The sequence below is a fragment of the Notamacropus eugenii genome, chromosome 7 (genome assembly GCF_028372415.1).
Source record: "Notamacropus eugenii isolate mMacEug1 chromosome 7, mMacEug1.pri_v2, whole genome shotgun sequence".
NCBI classification, from domain to species: domain Eukaryota; kingdom Metazoa; phylum Chordata; class Mammalia; order Diprotodontia; family Macropodidae; genus Notamacropus; species Notamacropus eugenii.
In genome coordinates this window covers 48,198,802-48,220,750 of record NC_092878.1, presented here as the reverse complement: position 1 = coordinate 48,220,750, position 21,949 = coordinate 48,198,802, and the positions used below count along the sequence as shown (strand labels likewise).

At 36.5% G+C, this 21,949-nt stretch overlaps 1 long non-coding RNA gene across 1 annotated transcript in view; it reads right to left on the bottom strand.

Moving 5' to 3' along the window:
• Positions 1–14,733: 14,733 nt before the first annotated feature.
• LOC140513149 (uncharacterized) overlaps positions 14,734–21,949 on the bottom strand; it is a 67,810-nt gene continuing 60,594 nt past the window's right edge. Inside the window, exons 7-8 of the long non-coding RNA XR_011970084.1 lie at positions 16,464–16,686; positions 14,734–16,135 (exon numbers count right to left, since the gene is read on the bottom strand). This is a non-coding gene — a long non-coding RNA (uncharacterized lncRNA). The remainder of the gene's footprint in view (positions 16,136–16,463; positions 16,687–21,949) is intronic.

The window sequence follows — 21,949 nt, the reverse complement described above, 5'->3', positions numbered from 1 at the left end:
GTAAATAGAGTCTTGGGTTTGGAGAAAGGAAGATCTGAGTTCAAATAAGTTCAAATCCCACCTCAGAAAATTACCAGTTGTATGATCCTGGACTTAACCTTTTTATATTAGTTTCCTCAACTATAAAATGGGGATAATAGTAGCACAAACCTCCTAAGGTTGTTGCAATGATCAAATGAGACAATATTTGTAAAAAAAAAAAAAAAAAAAAGCACTTAACAGTGTTTGGCATATAGTAGGTACTATGTAAATATTTATTCCCTTTCCTTCCTTCCCCAACCCTGGAAAATAAAAACAAAAAACAAGAGATTTGATAGATGCTATTATTTCATTGGAGTGAATATCAGAATAATATCAGAAATATTATTTCTGATTAGAGAAAATATGAGGAAATAAAATAATGAAAACACAAAATTGTACATTCAAAAAATATTGGAATACATGCAACAAATTCGATGGATCTAGAAAACAGAGTAAAAAAATAAAATTTAAAAATTATCTAGCTTCCTAAAATCCAAAAACTGATGAATGTTGTGACTGTTTCATGAATATTTGGGGTGGGGGAAGCTATGACTTCTATATTTAAAGAAAATACACAAGAAAGTTGTCCAGTATTATTGGGAAATAAACAGCATATTATAAATATACAAAATTCACATCCAAAGACAATAACTTCAAATTAAAATAGCTCTGATACACCATTTTCAAACTTCAGAACACGAGTAATAAGCAGATGAATATATAAACATACAAGGAATTACTTATTAAATATTTTTGAAATTGAATTACCTAAGAATTTTCTACAAAAAATGAAAAAATGACAGAAGCCTAAATATAATATGGCAAAAATATAGTTTTTCATTTCAAAATAAGCTTCCTAGAAAAGCTAAACACTTTTTTTTAAGACAAAAGGTGGTCATTTAAGAACACACGTAAGTTTGGAAAGTTTGTTATGGACAGCTTAAGTCACCTTTTGATATACAAAACCAACAAAAACATAAAATCTGACCGTCGTTACCAAGATCACATGAAAATCTATGGAAACTTTGTGAGTAGTCACTATATATCAGCATAAATCGTTGTAGGAGGTAACAAAGTAGTTCTGTTATTAATAAATGGACAAAGGAAGGAAGGAAGGAAGGAAGGAAGGAAGGAAGGAAGGAAGGAAGGAAGGAAGGAAGGAAGGAAGGAAGAAAGGAAGGAAGGAAGGAAGGAAGGAAGGAAGGATAGATGGAAGGAAGGAAGGCTGACTTGGGAAAAAGCAGAAAAAAGAGAAAAATGTTGGGTAAAAAATGTAGAGTGGGGATCAGGGACAATGCCAGAGTAAAATCCAAATCAAATAAGATCTTTTGTTTTTCTGAGAAAAGAAGAAATATAGGGAACTTTTTGAAAAGCACACAGAATTTAAAGTACAAAATATTGGAATTTTGTTTAGTGTTACATAAGAGTGTATAGGTGTAGCTAGGTGGCACAGTGGATACCGGGCTGAGCCTGGAATCATAAGGACTCATCTTCCCAAGTTTAAATCTGGTCCCTCACACTTGCTGTATGACCTTGGGAAAGCCATTTAACCCTATTTGCTTCAGTTTCCCCATCTACAAAATTAGCTGGAGAAGGAAATGACCAACCACTCCAGTATCTAGGCCAAGAAAACCCCAAATGGGCTCACAAAGAGTTGAACACAACTCAGCAACAGTGTGTGTGTGTGTGTCTGTATGTGTCTGTGTGTGTGTGTGTGTTAACATTGGAATAGGATTGGTACTCATGAAATAAGGAACATTATATTACCTTCTGACAAAAGTAATAATTTAACAAATTAATGCAGAAGATAAGTCAAATATGATTGTTGGAACTCTAAATGTAATTGAACTTAATTTCCTTATAAAAAGAAGAAAAAAGGTTATTAAAAATGTTAAATAAAGCAACTGAACAATATATTTTCTATAGAAAAAATATCCAGTGAAGAAATGAACTTCTAGAACTGTGACTTCATCATATGAGGAACCGTTAGTGTGGAAATTCCCTTCACTGATGCAGATCAGTAACTCATTTGTAACTTACGGTCTGATTCCTAAGATAGTGACTTGTCCACAGTCATACAGATAGTATGTAATAGAAATAGAATGTGAATGTAGACTTTCCTCATGACAGCTAGCCTCTCTCAAAATTTATCTTGCTTCAGCTAAATTCAGAAAATCTGGAGCTGAATTGATGATAAAAGACAAATCAGAATGTAAATTGGAAAGTTTTAAGAGATTATCAAGCAAATTATCTCACACTTTGTGATACTTTTCATAATAAGAGATTATCGATATTAAATATACCTAATGGTACAACAATTAAAGGAAAAATAACTATTACAAAAAATAATTCTACTGAATATCAATGATAATGAAAATTTTAACATTCCGTTAACAGAAAACGATACATGAAACAAGAAGGAAAGTGAGAAGTTGAAGATTTGAATACCGCCACCCCCAAAAAAAGAAACTGGATTTGATAGATATATAGAAGGAAATGAATAGGAAAAAGAGGGGTTTTCTTTTTCAAATATACCTGCAATATCACAAAAATTTATCACATTCTGGAAAACAAAGCAATCATAAATACATTGAGAAGGGCTTAAATGTTAAATTATAAATCTGTGTAACAAAGGCAATAAAAATTCAACAAGGAAAATAGGGGGGAAAGGCACATTGAATAATGCTTGCGTTAAAGAACAAATTAGAGAAACAATAACAAAATAGATTGAAGATAACAGTAATATAAACAAAACATACCAAGATTAATGGGATGCAACCAAAGTAGTACTCAGAGGGAAATTTACATCCCTTGAAATTTATTCTTACTAAAAAAAGAAGATTAATTGGATTTGCAGTTAAAGAACTGGAAAATAAACAAACATACCAAAGCAAGCATATGCCAAGAAATCATCAAAGTTGAAGAAAAATTAAATTAGTACAATAGAAAATGAAATATTAATTATATTAATAAATAAAACATCAATTTTAAGACCATTAAATTATTAAATCATTAGCAAATAATATTTCAAACAAGAGAGAAAAACCAAATTTTCCAAACTCAGAATCAGTTAATCCATCAGCTCAGAAATAATAAAAGGGAGTTCATAATAAATAGCATGGTATAACGGGAAAAAATGCTAGATTGGAGTCTGAGGAATTGGCTTCAAGTCCAGGTTTGGCCACTTACTTCCTGTGTGACCTAGGACAAATAACCTGAGTTTTCTAAACTTCAGTTTCATTTTTTATAAAACAAGGGAGTTATACTTGATAATTTCTGAGGTCCCTTCTAGTTCTAATTCTATGATCTTCTAATCTATAATCAATAAAGAAAACTATTAGAGATGATTGCATAGTTATGTACCAACAAAACTGATAATATAACAGAAATAAATGAACACTGACAAAATAGAAAATAGGTGGCTATATTGTTAATGTATTTTAATATATTTTTGCATAATGAGAAGATCTTTCCCATCTATTAGTAGGCCTATATGACTTTCTTCAGTCACATGGAAACCGAAGTTACATGAGTTTGGGTCACATAAAGCCTGTGGTGGGAGGAGCTTGTTGAATAGGTGGAAGAGGAAGGGGTGAGGCTGGAGTTACAGCTGAGAGGAAGTTCATCAGACTAGTCAGAGCTGGGAAGGACAGAGGAAGCAAGCAGATAGGATTGTGCATGTTTGTTTGTGGGAAGGCTTGATAATGTGTATACACTTCTTGGTTACTATGATGGATTTGATTTTCTGGAATTGGGATTCAACTTTCTGGTGTTTGAATAAATGTTTTGGTTCTGTCTTCTATGTGGATAGTTTGTTGTATTTTGCAATTCAGAACTGTGCTGGCATATTCATGGCCACCATAGGCACTGTGAATATCACATTTGCACTACATTTGGCAATGAGGATGGGATCACGGGGTATGAAATTTCTATGTGTAGGCAGAAAGGTTTTAGAGGAAGAAATAGATATCCCAGGATGGGAGGATGAGCAGGCAGACCTCTGAAAACCTGTAAAAACTTTTATGAACTGATGCTGAGTGAAGTGAGTAGAACCAGGAGTATATTGTACACAGTAACAGCCACATTGTTTGATGACTAACTTTGATAGACTTATCTCTTCTTAGCAATGCAAGGATCTAAGACAAATCCAAAAGACTCATGATGGAAAATGCTGTCCACAATGCAAATCAAAGCATATTATTTGTCCTGTCTCTTTTTTTTTATTTCTTCTTTCTCGTGGTTTTTCCCATTGGTTCTAATTCTTCTTTGCAACATGACTAATGTGAAAATAGGCTTAATATGAATGTATATGTAGATCCTATATCAAATTACATGCTGTTTTGGGTTGGGGGTAGGGAAAAAATTGAAACTCAAAATCTTATGGAAGTGAATGTTGAAAACTAATAATAAACAAATTAAATTTAAAAAGAAAGAGAGAGGTGTATGACAAGCTGTGTGACCTTGGGCAAGGTGTTTAACCTCTTTCTGACTCAGTTTCCTCAACTGTAAAGTGAGAATAATAAAGGCACCTTCCTCTCAGGGTATTGTGAGGATCAAATGAGATCATATTTATGAAGCTCTTAGGTGACTGTCTGGCACATAAATGTTTGTTCCTTTCCCTTGAGTACTCTGTGGTAGTTGAGGGGAAATCACTTCAGATATCAAAACAAGAGATGCAAAATTAAATGGACATACCTAAAGTAAGCAACAAAGAAAGGTAGAGATTGAGTGGCAGAACAGAGATTGGGTTAGGGTTAGTGTTAGCGTTAGGGTTAGGGTTAGGGTTAAAATTTAGGGTTAGGGTTCAGGCTAGGGTTAGGGATAAGGTCAGAATCAGAGTGTGTGTTTGGGTCAATGCCATATCCAGATTACATTTAGAATGTTATTTGAGGATCATAGAGCTCAAGTTCCTTGCCCATGATAACTGTGGAACTTTTGATTTTGAACCCCCAAACCCCAAGCCAGAGTTTGTTCTAAGAAAGAGACAAACTCCCAGACATGGGAGTTCAGTCCAAAACACTGACTCAATTTGGAGGTACAGGGTTATATGCCTTTTGAAGAGTAGATGTTGCCAAGGGGTACCAATCAATTCTGATTTGTCAGAAGACTGGGAGGTGGGCTACATTAAAATGAGGTCTTGTGTACATGACTTAGGTCACTTAATACCTTTTATACAGGGCCTGATATCTCCTGCCATCATTCTATCTTCAAAGGAAATACTTGTTCTATCAGACCAGCTCCCTCCCTGCCCCCCATCATGCCAGACCACTTTCAGTCTTACGTTATCTGGGCAGAAGGCTCTGTCTCCACCTAAACCTGAGCAGATTTAAATCAGTTCAAGCCTGGGTTGGAGTTTGACCAGTATAAGAAGATTCAATACAGTCTCATATCAGTAATGTCCTTCTAAAGGAGAGACTGAATTTGTACAGGGGAGGGCCTGGGGGGAAACCCTGAGTCTCCAAGACTCTGATTACTAAGATTTAAAATAATTTCTCACACAACACAGCTGATTCCTAGTCTGGCCTTTTCGCTGTTAAACTACTCTGCCACTCTAAATAAATCAGAGCACACATACTGTTTGTTAAAATACAAAATACACTTAATTTCTGTTGTTTGGTAGGTCTAAGAAATCCCTCAGATTCAAACAGCCACCCTGACTATGCCCCAGGCTCATAATTTTCAGCTGGAGTAAATAACCAGGGAGCTGTCATGGAATTAAGGATGCTCTAAGCCACTCCTCTATCTAATGTTCAGTATAAAGAATAAAGGTCTCTCTTTAAAAATCTATGAGCACTTCCTACAGGGAACAGTAGGAGCCTGATAGTGTTGACGGAATTGCTTTCTACAATTTAAACAACTATTAGCATCAATTAAAATAGATGTTTCTGGTCTTTAAACATATATTTTGGTTCTTATCAAGAGGGGAGAAGAAACCAAGATTCCTGCCTTGTGTCTTTTATTTGTTTGTTTTGTGGGTTGTTTGGGGATTCTTTTCGGCCTCTCTGAGGCTGGTGAGAAGTTAAGATTAGCCATGGATAACTACTGAAATCTGCTCTATGGGAAACTTTTCCTGTGTCGTTCTGATCAGTGCCATCTAAGTATTAAAGGCAGAAATGTGGAACGGTGCTGAGCAGGTGATCCAATGCAGAGGCTGATGTGCAAAGTGAATAATGCCATGGTAGTCTAGTTCTCTCATCTGGTGGAGTTTCTACTGCTTACTTCTAGATGCTATCACTATAGGTGGTTGAATATGGGCAACACCCCTAATCAGATCATTTGGAAAGGGAAAAAATTATATAATGTAACCATATTTTAAGAGACTCTCACAAATCCCAGGTAGGCTTTTGAGGGGGGAGGCTCCTCATACTTTTTGGCTCATGTTATAATTGTTCAATCATTTCCCAGATGTGTCCAATTCTTCATGACCCCATTTGGGGTTTACTTGGAAAAGATATTGAAAATGGTTTCTATTTCCCTTTTCCAGCTCATTTCACAGATGAGGAAACTGAGGCAATGTCTGAGACCAGATTTGAATTCAGAAAGATGAGCTTTCCTGACTTCAGGCTCTCTATTCACTCAATGCACTGTGACACCTACCTGTCCTTTTGGCTCATAATACCCACATTGAGAACCTGGGTAAATGAATACATTCTGCCTCCTAATATTCTGAGAATAACTATCCATTTGAAAACACACATTTCATATTATTACATGAGGAAAATATGAGAGATCCTTAAAAGGCTAACCATTAATCTAAAAATATATACATATTATGAAGTCCTTTTTCAGTTATCTACAGTACACCACCTCTCAGCACAGAATTGGGAGATTTTTAACCATGAGGTTTCTGAGTTATGATTGACCACCAGTTTCTCCTGCAATGACATGGACATGTACCTGGAGTGGGGCAAAATAAAGTTAACTACGCCCAAAGGGCTATAAAAATGTGCATACCCTTTGACCCAGCAATATCACTTCTAGGACTGTATCGCTAAGAGATCATAAAAATGGGAAAGGGTCTCACGTGTACAAAAATATTTATAGCAGCTCTCTTTGTGATGGCTAAGAACTGGAAATCAAGGGGATGCCCATCAGTTAGGGAATGGCTAAACAAGTTGTGGTATATGAATGTGATGAAATACTATTGTGCTGTAAAAAATGACCAACAGGAAGACTTCAGAGAGGCCTGGAAAGACTTATATGAACTGATGCTGAGTGAAAAGAGCAGAACTAGGAGAACACTGTACCCAGTAACAACTACAGTGTGCAAGGAATTTTTCTGGTAGACTTAGCCCTTCACAGCAATGTAAGAACCTAAAACATTGCCAATGGACTCTTGAGGCAAAATGCCTTCCACATCCAGAGAAAGAACTGTGGAATTGGATAGCAGAATGAAGCAGAATATTTTCTTTTATGTTATGTTTTCTTTTGTTTTGGTTTTTCTCATGGTTTCTCCCATTCATTTGAATTCTTCTGTGCAACATGACTAATGTGAAAGTGTGTTTAATAAGAATGTATGTGTAGAACCCATATAAGATTTCATGCCAGCTCAGGGAGGAAGGGAGGAAGAAGGGAGAGAAAATGTAAAACTTATGGAAGTGATTGTTGAAAACTGAAAACAAATTAATTAAATAATAAAAAAAGAAAAAGATCCTCACAATCATTCTTAATAGCCTAGGCATATGATATTCTGTGCTTACCATGAAAATCAAATTAGAGTCTGAATATTAAAGTACTTTGAAAAGTATGAAATATTATACAAATGTAAAATGGTAGCCATGGTGTTGTATTAATAAAAATCTAACAAGAAAATGCATGCATTTCTCTATAGGAATTTTATTTGAGGATTGTAGTACAATTTATAGACAATCCTTAACTCACAATCCTCTAATAATCTGCAGTAGCCATGGGAAGCTAAGATTCATTTAACGTTGAATGAATCCAAGTTACAGATAAATCTTAGTCACTAAACATCAATGGTTAAGTTAAAAAAAATAAGGTTAACATCTCCAGAGTCCTCTTTCTTTTCCCAATTGCCATAGTTCCCTTGGGGGGATGGATTCGGTAACACTCAGAAATTTAGGAAAGAGTAAAGTCCTTATGAGACAGAGGGAGGGGAAGGGGGAAATCTGAGCCAAGTTTGTACTAGAACTAGCACAATGAAACATTTCTCCTCAAATGCACCCAGTCAGTATTAACTCTAGTGGTAGAAGATATATCTCATCAGCCAAGTCTGGCTTCTAAGCTTCCAAGAATCTCAGAAGAGGCAACGACTAAAGTCTTTCATTCTAAGGGGCATTTGAATTAGGTAGTACCAATGATCCCAGTAGAAGCTATAGTAGGAAGAATTTTCTCCATTGGTTCCAAAAGAAAGTAACAAAACTCTGCAATGCTCCCTTATTCCTGTAGTGACATAAAGTTCTATCTAAGTATTGAGGCTTCAGGGTTCATCCAACAGGCAAATCTATAACACCCCTTGGGGCAGCTAGGTGGTGCAGTGCATAAAACATCAGTGCAGGAGTCAGGAGGACCTGAGTTCAAATCTCACCCCAGACACTTGACATTCACTACCTGTGTGATCTTGGACAAGTCACTTAATCCCAATTGCCTCATCCTGGGTCATCTCCAGTCATCCTGCTGAATATCTGGTCACTGGATTCAGATGGTTCTGGAGGAGAAGTGAGGCTGGTGATGTGCACAGCCCTCCCTCACTCAAAACAAAGTCAAGTGCAAGTCATGTCATCATTTCTCTGATGGCATGGTCTTCTTCGGCAACAAAGGACGAACACATACACACTATAACACCCCTATAATTTCGCTGGTAAGCTAAAATGTCAACCTAGAGAATGAAAACGAATGCTTCTTACAACCTCGAGTCCCTGGAGGTTTGGGAAGTAGCCGTTTGGGAAATGGGCAGCTCATTTGCTGCTTGATTTATTCTGTGTGTGTCTGTGCGTGTGTGTGTGTGTGTGTGCAATAATTCATGTGTGTGATTTGCCTTGAATTTTGTTTTAAGTAAATGTCCCTTCTCTTACTCTGATGTCATATACTGAATTTGGGGCTTGGAGGAGAAGATTCATTGGAAAGAGAAGACTGAACTTGAGTCTGAGTAGATAACAAACCTCTTTTTTTCTCTCCTGATCCACAAATTGGTAGCTTTTACTTACATATTTTTAAATTTCCAAAGCATTCCTCTAAAAGCCCCCAAAAATTCTCCTTTGTAACCAAAAAAATAAGCAAAACCCAACTGAGAAAACAAACACAGGAAAGACAACATTTTTCTTTCTAACCAAGACTGCTCATTTGTTGAGCCTTTGTGAACCATAGGCTTGCACTACTGACAATGCCTTAGGTGGGGTTAGATATTGAAGTTCCCAGATTTTTGGAGGAGAAAATGACCAGAGAAGTGAAAAATTCCCTGAAGTATAGCCATATCCTTCACCTCATATGAGCAACCTTGATAACTGTATTTAAGGGAATGAAAATATGAGAAGTAGCCTAGGGTCCCCTCTCAGTTTCATGGTATTATTCGGAGTATCTTAGATTTGCATTATTAATGCAGTGATAGAATACTTTATATCAAACAATGCAAGTTAAAAGCAATAGGCATTTAAACAAAGCAGAATGGTGAATAACGTGGAAAAATCTCCCATATGCTAAAGGAGGGGCACAATCTCCCACAAATTTCTATGCTACCAGAGGAAGACAGAATTCTCTCCAGGAAACTCACTCTTTTGTATTCCGTTCCAGCTAGGATACCTTACAGCTCTGTCAGCTCAGTCTTTTAGCTACTCTGTGCCTCACTTTCCCTCCAAAGCATTCACTTGCTGCTGCTGGGGCTGCTTCTCCACAGAGATGCTGCTGCCATCTGCTGGCACTATTTTCACTGTTATCACTTCTGAAACTGTCTTAGCTTAAATAGACTTTGGTGAATCAGCAGATTTTCAGTTCTTTGGGTGCACAAAAATAATCTGCCCAGAACAGAAAATAATCCCTCAGATCGAAGTCTTTCAAGTCTATTCCCCCTTAAGAAAAACTCCCTTAGGTGTGTTTAATATTTAGGTTGGGATTAATGTGTTGCAGCTCTCATCATTCTTCCAGAGCAAGGTGCAGGAGCATGAAAATAACTCTGGAGTTTTATTTAGCAACACTGGAGGAGTGAAGGGAAAGCTGGAGACCTTTGTCCTGTATTCCTACAACTACTTCCTTGTCATTGTTCCCAGATAAGAGGGATATTTTTCCCTTTAAGTTCAATGGTGTTTTGCATAGAACTTTCTGTTTCCATAAATGTCATATCTACTTTCAACATTGTTCTACAATAATAAGTTCAGTCATGGTAAGTTTCCCCCTTACCTGTTACTGAAGCCCCACAATCAAGAAATATAGATCAGTGGAATCTGACAAAATTATTCACATTTTCTATTTATCCATTAAAAAGACTTTACATTTGTACAGTGTTTTGTAATAATCAAAACCTGCCATACACTTCACCTCATTCCAATAGTCCCAACCGCCTTGTGAGGCACGGAGGGTAGGTATTCATATCTCCATTTCTAGGTAAAGAAACATCCGTAGAGTTAAAATTGACTTGTCCAAGGTCACACAGGTAGGTGGTAAGTGAAAGAGCCAGGATTACCATTTGGGACATGATGTCACATAAACTATGGTCCACAAACTGTATAGCTGTATTCTGTATGTATTTATCAACTCATAATTTCAAGCAGATGTTCTCTCCACTTGAACACTTTACTTCTGCCTCAGGACTCTTTTTACCTCAGACTATGGCTGCATCAAAGTTTGGTAAATATTCTCAGTTTCCATATGTTCTTTCTTCGAAACCACCTGACCAAATACTAAGTCAGAAAATTGAACAGGCTCTAACCACAACACCAGAGCAGAAGAAGCAGTTGTATTTCATTAGCTGCCTGTATATTTTCCAGGTAAGTACATTTTTATTATATTGTCTGTAAGTGAATGATGAAATTATCTCTAAGGAGAATTATCCAATATCTAACAATTCAGTCCTTGAATGTTAATGTTGACGACTTTGAAAAGATTTTTGTAAGGAAGAAAGCCCTGGGTCCTAAGAAATCACTTATGTCTGATAAATTTTTGGTTGACCTAAGTATAGAATGAAGAGAAAGTTTCCTGGTTGAAATTCCGTTAAAAAAACATTTTATTGGGCAATGTTGTGTGGTCATATAATGATATCTGCCATTTATTCCTTGTAGCTTAGTCAACTTCTTAGGCCTTATCTTCTAAATCATAGACTGATTGTGATCAGTGTTGGCAGAGAGTTCCCACTCTGGGACTTCTCCACAATTTCTGATGGCATTACAGACGGCATTACATTTTTTATATTTGTACATTCACCCACAACCTGGCTTTCAATCCTAACTCTGCTTCTACTATGCCATAAAACTGGGGGCAAATTCCATAACTTCTCTGCTCCTTAGCTTCTTCATCTATAAAATGAGGGGACTAGAACAGTTGACAAGAAAGATCCCTTCCAGGTCTTTGGTGCTCTGATTTTCTTTAAGGAATGTACAAAGCTGAAAATTTTAATTTATTATATTTTTATCAGCATTTAATACAAAGCTGTATTAAAAAATACAGCAGCTGTCCAACAACTTATCATGAGCTCAAAGTACTCAGTTCTTGGTAAGAGAGCTGGGACTACTCGAAAGAACTAGAAAGAAAAGGTTTCTTTTTGCCATTGAACTTAGGTTAACACTTCAAGGATTTGTGATTTCACCTGTGAGGGTACTGCTCACTCACGTCACCAGGGGAGATCCCGACTTCCTGTACCTTTGCGTAAACTTTAAAGAGGTACATGGTCAAAAAATTCGTCACCTGAGGATCAGCCCTTTGAATATTTTCATGGCTTCCCGATAAGTCATATGGTCCATTGGCAGATAGACAAGAAGTCTTCCCAGCTTCGTAGAATCTTCCAGATCTTACATTTCTATAATATAATCCTCAGGAATCCAAGGTTACTTCCAAGCCACACTGAGGTGAGTCAATGTAACAGTGGAAGAAAGCCAAGGAACTACGGTTAAAAAAAAAAGACATTATTTCTCAGGGTTATACTCTGAGATATAATCAGTTTATGTGTGTTTATAGTTTTATACACATATATACATGCATGTATGTGTATATATGCATGTGTGTACATGTACATATATGTATATGTATGCATGTGTACATGAATATAAAATTTGTGAAAGACTGGAAGATTGTGGGTCACACACAGATCAACCCTATTTTGACTGCTAAAGACATGTAGTTTCACTGCTGCAGCCGTGCAATTGATTTGATCTAGCACAAGACTTTCTACATTGGAGGGGAGTGGGGCAGACTTTCCATTTCAGTGGTATAGGAAGCTACCGTGAATATCCACAATGAATGCAAATCAACAGCTACTTCATAATTTAGGAAGTTGTGGGACGATGGGGGTGGGGGCAGACTGAGAGATGAATGAATTGCCCACAGTCACATAGCTAGTGTATGTCAGAGGCAGAGCAGAACTCGTGTTTCTGACTCCAACTTACTAGCCCCTATGCCATGTTGGTTCTTGCTTTCACATAGCAGGCTCTTAATAAATACTTATTGGCAGTTGAATTATACAAAGTCAAAACATAATAAATATTGGTAGCTTTTATTGAATGTATGCTTTCCATTGTCAATGGAGAGGTGAGAAACCACAGAGAGAGGGACTACACCTGTGATTTCATTGGTACAGAGAGAATTCCTACTTAAGAGAAAAAACCAGGACAATGAATTTAACACAGATTTGACCTAGTAGACCCAGGAACTGAGTAGAGAGAACATAAAGACTGCCAGTCCAAGTTAGATGGGTGCTTCAGAAATACACTCTCTTGAGAAGAAAGCAGTATTGCCTTTTTGTTTTTGTTGTGTAAAATTATGTGCTTCAAAGGCCCTGGAGTAAGGGGGTAGGGAATAAAAGGTAGAAGCTATTCAAGGCTTTTGAGACATGAGCAAGGTCATGATTCTAAAAACACCCTTCTTGAGATTGTAAACCTAAGTACTTTTCTTGTCAGCTTTCATCTTTCCAGCTTTGAAAAGACCTATTTCTTTTTTCAGTCTGACCTCATCTTCTAAATCTCAATGTGAAACTTAGTGTTCTGCTTTTCTTTCTGATGATTCTTCCGTCAGATGAGGGAGCCTACTTCCAGATTCTATTTTTGTTGCCACCAAGATCTGCCACCCACCCATTCAGAGCTTCCACTGTACAATTTGACAGCAGAACCCCCAGAATTGAGGCTAGTGGGTTGACAACATAGAAGGTATTTTTATCAGCATTTAATATTTAAGAAAAAGCTCTTTACCTTAAAACAGGATAGCTTACTTCATAAAGTTAAAAAGAAAAATCAAAGTCCCTTAAAAAAAGTATAACTGAGTTTTCTCACCTAGGACCAGATGTTGTTTGATAATTCCATTGCCTATACCTACTTCTGAATCATAGTTCAAGGACATAGAGGAACCCTTTCAGCCAAGAGGGAGTAGAAGTCCTGAGAGGCAACTTTTTGGTAATTCCATTGTGTATACATCACTTCTGGATCATAGTTCAAGGGCAAGGAGAACTTTTGGTAAAGGGGGAGTGAAAGCCCTGAGGGGGAATATCACTACAAATCCCAAGGGATTAGAGACTCTGAGGAGCAGTACAAATTACAATCCCAAGGGGTCAGAGACTCTTCTTGGATAAGGATCATAGTGCAAACCAGGAGAGAAGTGACCACCCCTCTCCCCAGATCACACCACCTTGGAAGCACCAAAAACTTTCAGACCTCCAGAATTAGCTTTGAAAACAGCAGTGTGAAGAAAGCCTAAAATTTGAGACAGTACACCTCAATCCCACATACAGAACAGAACCCAACATTTGCTTAAAGTTCAAAATCAAGAAAAAGGGTGAAAGAATGAACAAGAACGAAAGAACCTGACTGTAAAAAGCTACAGTGATGTCAGGGAAGATCAAGGCAAAAACTCAGAAGAAGACAATGAAGTAAAAATAGCTACAAGAAAACCTTCAAGAAAACTTTGAATTGGACACAAGTCCAATGAGAATTCCTGGAAGCGCTAAAAATTATTTTCTTTTTTTTCTCTTTTTAAAATTTTTCTACTTTTTCTTTCTTTTGTATAGTTTTATTTATTTATTTTTAGATTTTGACATTCATTTCCACAAAATTTTGAGTTCCAATTTCTCTCCCCATTTCTCTCCTTCCCCCACCACACAACACCTTGCATTCTGATTACCCCTTCCTTCAATGTGCCCTCCCTTCTATCACACCCCAACTTTTCCTTATCCCCATCTTCCCTCTTTTCTTGTAGGGCAAGATAGATTTCTATACCCGGTTACCTGTATTTCTTATTTCCTAGTTATATGCAATAACAATTCTCAACATTTGCTTCTAATGCTTTGAATTCCAACTTCTCTCCTTTCCTCCCTCACCTCGATTCCCACTGAGAAGGCAAGCAATTCAATACAAGCTATGTATGTGTCGTTTTGCAAAAGACTTCCATAACAGTCAGGTTGTATGAGACTAACTATATTGCCCTCCACCCTACCCTGTCCCCCATTTATTGTGTTCTCTCATTTGACCTTGTCCTTTCCCAAAACTGTTTACTTCTAATTACTCCCTTCTTCCATTTGCCCTCCCTTCTATCATCCCCCCCACCCTACTTGTCCCCTTCTCCCCTACTTTTCTGTAGTGTAACATAGATTTTCATACTAAATTGGGTGAGCATGTTATTCCCTCCTTAAGCTAAATGTGATGAGAGTAAGCTTCACTTTTCCCCTCTCACCTCCTCCCTTTTCTCCTCCATTAAAAATATTTTTCTTATCTCTTTTATGAGTGATAATTTGCCCCATTCCATTTCTCCCTTTCTCCTCCCAATATATTCCTCTCTCACTCCTTAATTTTATTTTTTATAGATATCATCCACTCTCATTCAACTCAACCTGTGCTCTCTATCTGTGTGTGTGTGTGTGTGTGTGTGTGTGTGTGTGTGTGTGTACAATCCCTCCACCTACCCAAATACTGAGAAAAGCCTCAAGAGTTACAAATATTATCTTTTCGTGTAGGAATGTAAACAGCTCAACTTTCAAAAGCCCCTTATGATTTCTCTTTCCTGTTTACCTTTTCATGCTTCTCTTGATTCTTGGGTTTGAAAGTCAAATTTTCTCTTCAGTTCTGGTCTTTTCATCAAGAATTCTTGAAAGTCCTCTATATCGCTGAATCACCATTTTTTTCCCCTGAAGTATTATACTTAGTTTTGCTGGGTAGGTGATTCTTGGTTTTAATCCCAGTTCCTTTGACTTCTGGAATATTCTATTCTAAGCCCTTCAAACCCTTAATGTAGAAGCTGCCAGATCCTGTGTTATCCTGATTGTATTTCCACAACACTTGAATTGTTTCTTTGTAGCTGCTTGCAATATTTTCTCCTTGACCTGGGAACTCTGGAATTTGGCTACAATATTCCTAGGAGTTTCTCTTTTTGGATCTCCTTCAGGAGGTGATCAGTGGATTCTTTCAATATTTATTTTGTCCTCTGGTTCTAGTATATCAGGGCAGTTTTCCTTGATAATTTCATGAAAGATGATGTCTAGGCTCTTTTTTTTTTTTTTGATCATGGCTTTCAAGTAGTCCCATAATTTTTAAATTGTCTCTCCTGGATCTATTTTCCAGGTCAGTTGTTTTTCCAATGAGATATTTCACATTGTCTTCTATTTCTTCATTCTTTTGGTTTTGTTTTGTAATTTTTTGGTTTCTCATAAAGTCATTAGCTTCCATCTGCTCCACTCTCATTTTTAAAGAACTATTTTCTTCAGTGAACTTTTGAATGTCCTTTTCCATTTGGCTAATTCTGTTTTTAAAGCCTTCTTCTCCTCATTGGCTTTTTGGACCTCTTTTGCCAATTGAGTTAGCCTGTTTTTAAAGGTGTTAATTTCTTCAGCATTTTGGGGTCTCCTTTAGCAAGCTGTTGACTCACTTTTCAAGCTCTTCGATGGCCTGAGACCATTGCATATTTATTTTGGAGGTACTGGATGCAGAAGTCTTGACTTCCTCTGACCGTATGCATCATTCTTCCTCATCTGAAAGGATGGAAGGAGATACCTGTTCACCAAGAAAGTAACCTTCTATGGTCTTATTTTTTTCCCTTTTTGGGGCATTTTCCCAGCCAGTTACTTGACTTCTGAATCCTTTGTCAAGAGGAGGGTCCTAGTGCTCCTCCTCACCCCAAGACTATGCTCAGGGCTGAGATTCAGACCAGCTGTTCAATTCCCCCAGGGGCTTTAGGCTGACTGCTCCACAAATGGATGCTGCAGCATCTGCCACCACTGCTGCCACCACAGCCACCTGGGGTCAGTGCTGGGGGGGACCCTGCTGCCCTCTCACCCAGAGGAAAGCCCTCTCACTGACCTTTGAAGCTTTCTTTGGTGCGTGTGGGTTGAGGAATCTGAGATCCTCCACTGCTGCTGGGAATTCTGCCCCAGAGGCCTGTTTGGTCCTGTTTCTCCCAGTGCTGCACAGCCAGGGCTGGGCTCTGCTCCACATCCTGTGTGATAGACCTTTCCTGTTGACCTTTCAGGTTACCTTGGGCTGGAAATCTCTTTCACTCTGTCATTCTGTGGCTTCTGCTGCTCTAGAATTTGTTTAGAGTCATTTTTTACAGTTATTTTATGGGCTGTGGGGGAAGAGCTAGAGTATGTGCATCTTTCTACTCTGCCATCTTGGCTCCACCCTAAAAAATTATTTTCAAAATCAAATAGGAGTGGTAAAGGAAAAATTAGGCAAAGAAATGAAAGCAAAGGAAGAGAATTATGAAAAGGCAATTAAGAGTTTGGTAAAAGAGGCACACATAAGAAATGAAGAAAATACCTTAAAACACAACTGACCAAATGGAAAAAGAGATACAAAAATTCACTGAAGAAAATAATTCCTAAAACATTACAGTTGATGTAATGGAGGCTAATGACTACATGAAACATCATGAAACATTAAAACAAAGTCAAAAGAATGAAAAAATAGAAGAAAATGTTAAGTATCTCATAGGAAAAGTAATTAACCTAGGAAATTGTTAGAGGAGAGAAAATTTTAAAATTTTTGGATTTAAGAATTTTTAAAATTTCAATTTTAAATTTAAGAATTTTTGCAAAAGCAAAAATAGACCTAATTAAAAGGGATAAGCAGAGAGGCTACATCTTGCTAAAAGGAACTATTAACAATGAAGTAATATTAATACTAAATGTATATGCACCAAATGGCATAGCATCCAAATTTTTAAAGGAAAAGTTAAATGAATCACAGCAGGAATTAGATTGCAAAACTATACTCCTGGGAGGTCTCAATTTTCTCCTTAGATAAATATAGTCATAAAATAAATAGGAAAGAATTCCAGGAGATGAATAGAATCTCAGAAAAGTTACATATGTTAGACCTCTGAAGGAAACTGAATAGAAATAGAAAGATGTATACCTTTTTCTCAACTGTACATAGCACCTTCACGAAAATTGAATGTGTATCAAAACCTCACAAACAATCACAGAAAAACAGAAATATTAAATGCATCCTTTTCAGAAAGAGCCATGGAAGTATAGATTAAAAGTTAATTGGAAACTAAATAACCTAATCCTAAAAATAAATGAGTCAAAGAACAAATAATAGAAAACATCATTTATTTCATTAAAGAGAATGATAACAATGAGACAACATTCTAAAATTTCTGGGATGCAGTCAAAGCAGTGTTTAAGGGAAAATCTCTTAATGCATACACCAATAAAAGAGAGAAAAAGCAGATAAATTAATTGTGCTTGTAGAAAAAGAACAAAATTAAAATCCTCAATTAAACACCAAAATGGAAATCCTGAAAATCAAAAGAGAGATTAATAAAATTGAGAGTAAGAAAACCATTGAACTAATAAATACAAGTAGGAATTAGTTTTATAGGGAAAAAATATAAAATAGATAAACCATTGGTTAATTTGATTTTTAAAAATGAAAGAAAAAACAAATTACTAGTCTCAAAAATGACAAGGTGAATGGACCACCAATAAAGATGAAATTAAAGCAATTACTGGGTGATTTTGGCCAATTACGTGTCAGTAAAACTGACAATCTAAGTGAAATAGGTGAATATTTACAAAAATATAAATTGTTCAGATTAACAGAAGAGGAAATAGAACACTTAAAAAACCCTATCTTAGAAAGCAAAATTAAATGAGTTATTAATGAGCTCCTTAAGAAAAAATATCCAGAATATTGTATGCAGTAACAGCAAAATTGTAACAATGATCAGCTGTGAAAGACTTAGGTACTGTAATCAATACAATAATCCATCACTTCCAAAGGACCCAGGGTGAAAGATACTATCCACCTCCAGAGAACTGATGAACTCTGATTGCATAATTTTTTCTACATTTTTTCATTGTTTTATCTTGTTTCTGTTTTCTTTTCAACCTTACTAATATGGAAATATCTTTTGCATGTCTTCGCATGTATAATTGATATCAAATTGTTTGCCTTCTCAAAGAGGAGAAAAGAGCAGAAGTAGAGAAGAGAATTTGGAACTCAAGATTTTTTGAAATGTGTTAACATTTTTTACACATGATTGGAAAATATTTAATGAAATAAAGGAAAATAATTACTAAAGAATATGAGTTGTCTACTTACCCCTCTACCTCCTTTCCAAGAAAAAAATGTATTAAAGTAATAGCGCTCAAAGTGAAAGAAGAATTAGGAGAATGGATCCAGCATTAAATTCACAAATGGTAGAGATATTGGGGGGGGAATTTCAAGTCAGACTGTCAAACAACAAGCATTTATTATCTACCAAATGCTGAGGATACAAAGAAATACAAAAAACAAAACAAAACAAAATTCCGTTCTCAAAGAGCTCACAACGTACTAGGGAAGACAACATGAAAACAACTACGTACAAATAAGAGATATACAGGGTAAATTGGAGATAATCAACAGAGAAAAGGGAACAACACAAAGGATGAATCAAGAAGGAACCCTTGTAGGCCTTTAGGAAGTGAGATTTTATCTGGGACTTGAAGGAAGCCAGAGAATCTAGGAGATGAAGAGAAAGAGAATTCCAGGCATGGGAAAGAGCCAGTGAAAATGCAGGAACATCAAGAAAACCAGTGTCACTGGATTGTACATAATAGTTGGGAGGATAAAGTTAGAAGACTCCTTGAGGATGAGGCTTGGCAGAGCAAAATAAGAAGGCTGGAGACTACTACAGAGAAGAGGACAGTGTAGAGTTGACTTGGTTCACCAAGAGATCAAAATAAGAAAAGAAGGAGAGAGTAACCAGTGTGGAGATGATAACCTGGAAAAGAACTGAGGGATGGAGAGATTGTAGGTCAGTGAAAACAAAGAACAGGGTTTGGGGTTTCAATGGAGAGGGAAATGTGGAAGGACAACAGACTTTGGTCAGATAAGGGAATTTCAAACTTCTTGAATATGGAAGGGGAACTCTCAGGTGACAGCAAGAAGAAAGGTGGAAAGGGTAGTACAAAATGTGTCACTGACAGCACTGATAAGAGTACTTCAATGCCTAGGAAACATTTCCAGCAGACAGAGTTCTGAGAAGAAAAATCTATGAATTTTATGCCTTGGAGACCCAAGGTGATCGTTAACATTATTGTCTTAAGACTACACTACAGTCAGTTCAAATCGATCCTCAGAAACTCAGTTTTCTCTTCTATAAAAAGAGGGTAATACACCCATCTCCCAGGACTGTTATGAGGACCAAATGAGATAACAATTTTAAAGGACTTAGCTAAGTGTCTGGCACATAGTGCTATGTAAATATTAGTTATTATTGTTATTAATTTCAGGTTTGGTAAAATAGTGAATTGAAATAAACTGCAATTAAATACTTCTTTATGTCATTGCATGAATATGTGTATACACACACATGCAAAGGCTTCATTAATAACATGAACTATTTTAGCCCAAGTTCTCCAAGTTCTCTTTTGGAATACAATAGTATGTTTTCTAAATATCATGGAATAAAATCTTATATTTGTTGAGAATATAATTATATACAGGGTGTCCCAAAAGTCTTAGTGCAGTTTTAAACCATTAGATCTTGAAACTGCACTAAGATTTTTGAGACATCCTATATTTTTTAATTGTCATATAAATCAAGATCATTATGTTTACTATGGACAGAGCGCTGGATCTGGAGCAAAGATTACTGAGCTCAAGTTGCAGCACTACCACTTACTAGCAATGAGATTGGGAGCAAGCCACATATTTGTATACAAGCTGAGAATGTTTCTGCTCAGTGAAAAAACATCATTCATCTCCTTTTTAATTAGGGTGATCAAAAAGCAAATATAAAATTTGTTAACTCAGGGATAATACATATTACATTCCGTACTACATTTTCTGTGTAGTCATAGATTCTCATTTGTGATAGCATAGTACTATAAACAGCATACATAGTCAATCATCAAATGGAATACTTAAGTTAATCAAATATTCTTATTAAGAGAGAAATTTATATATGTGTGTGAATTTTCAAGGAATTGAAATGCAATTAAATATAAATTAATCATTTGAATTAAATTAAACAAACCATACTAAACACACTTTCATTCTTCTTTTAAGATTTAGAAGACACTTTAATCATCTTTCAGGTTCTCAGTTTCCGGTCAATACATATCTAATCAATGTAGTCTAGGTGGATGCTAGATAAAAGGGTTTACCTATTCTTGTATCAACACCCAATTAAAAACTAAATATTAGTGTACAATCTTAGCAATACTTATTTATTCATATTAATCTGATTATAATGTGCTGTAACATTAGCCTAATACAATCAGTTCTTAAAGGAGACATCACATGATTGTCAAGAAGCAAAGCTGTCTGACTCGATAACAGTACATAATAAATCTTTAGTTCTTTTAAATATTGATCCAGATTTCACTGAAACAGCCCAAATACTGAGAAAACTAGTTTTACTTTCATGTCCTTCAATTTTCATGTTTCTTTCATTTCCTCTGTAAGAGGTTCCTGGAATGTATTCCCTCAGTGAGACAGTAATTCAGAATTTTGTTTTTCTATCGCTCAAATTATTCTTGTCTCAATGCAGTGGACCTTGGCCAATTATACTGCAATAACCTCTCATTATTGTGTTATCATTATTTGTACTTTTAATATAATGCTGTCTTTTGTTTCTTTCCCAGAACCCCCAGTTGTTAGAGCCTTCCCCTCTGAGGCTGCCTTCCATCTGGGACCATAGCTGGATCACTTGACTTTGCTTTGCCACTGGACTTCAATAACTCTGAAGCAGAGAGTGAAACTGACGTGTGAAACTCTGCCTCACTTAACTCCAACCCCAATTCACTCACATGACATCACTGGTCCTGTTTGAGAACCAGGGACAGACAACAAAGGATTCTGCATGAGGTTTCTACATGACAGAAGCACTTCCAGAATAGGTGTTGTAAGTTAAATATTCTTCTTACACATGTGCCTTACTACTATTATGGTCTGAGTTTAAGTTTACTCTTCCCATGGATGCTATGTCTATTTGTGGGATGGAGTGAACCACATTTTTAGGAGAATATTGTATTAACTGTCTCTACTAGTATCTGTTTTATTTTTGGTAAAAGATATCTACCATGTTTTATCTTTGATAAAAGTAATTGAGACTACTGGATGACTGTCCATTGGGACTGCTACATTTGACACTCAGGACCTACAGTAGGAGAAGCACAGTCTCTGAGAGCTATTTTTACAACTCGGAAAGCAGTATTCCTATGGGGACCCAACCTGACAATTAAAGTAGAAGTTGGAGGATGCTGCTCTTATTATTATTTCTGTCTCCTCCTTTTTTCTCTTCATTTTCCTTCTCCTTCTTCTTCCCTTGCTACATCTACCCCTCCTTC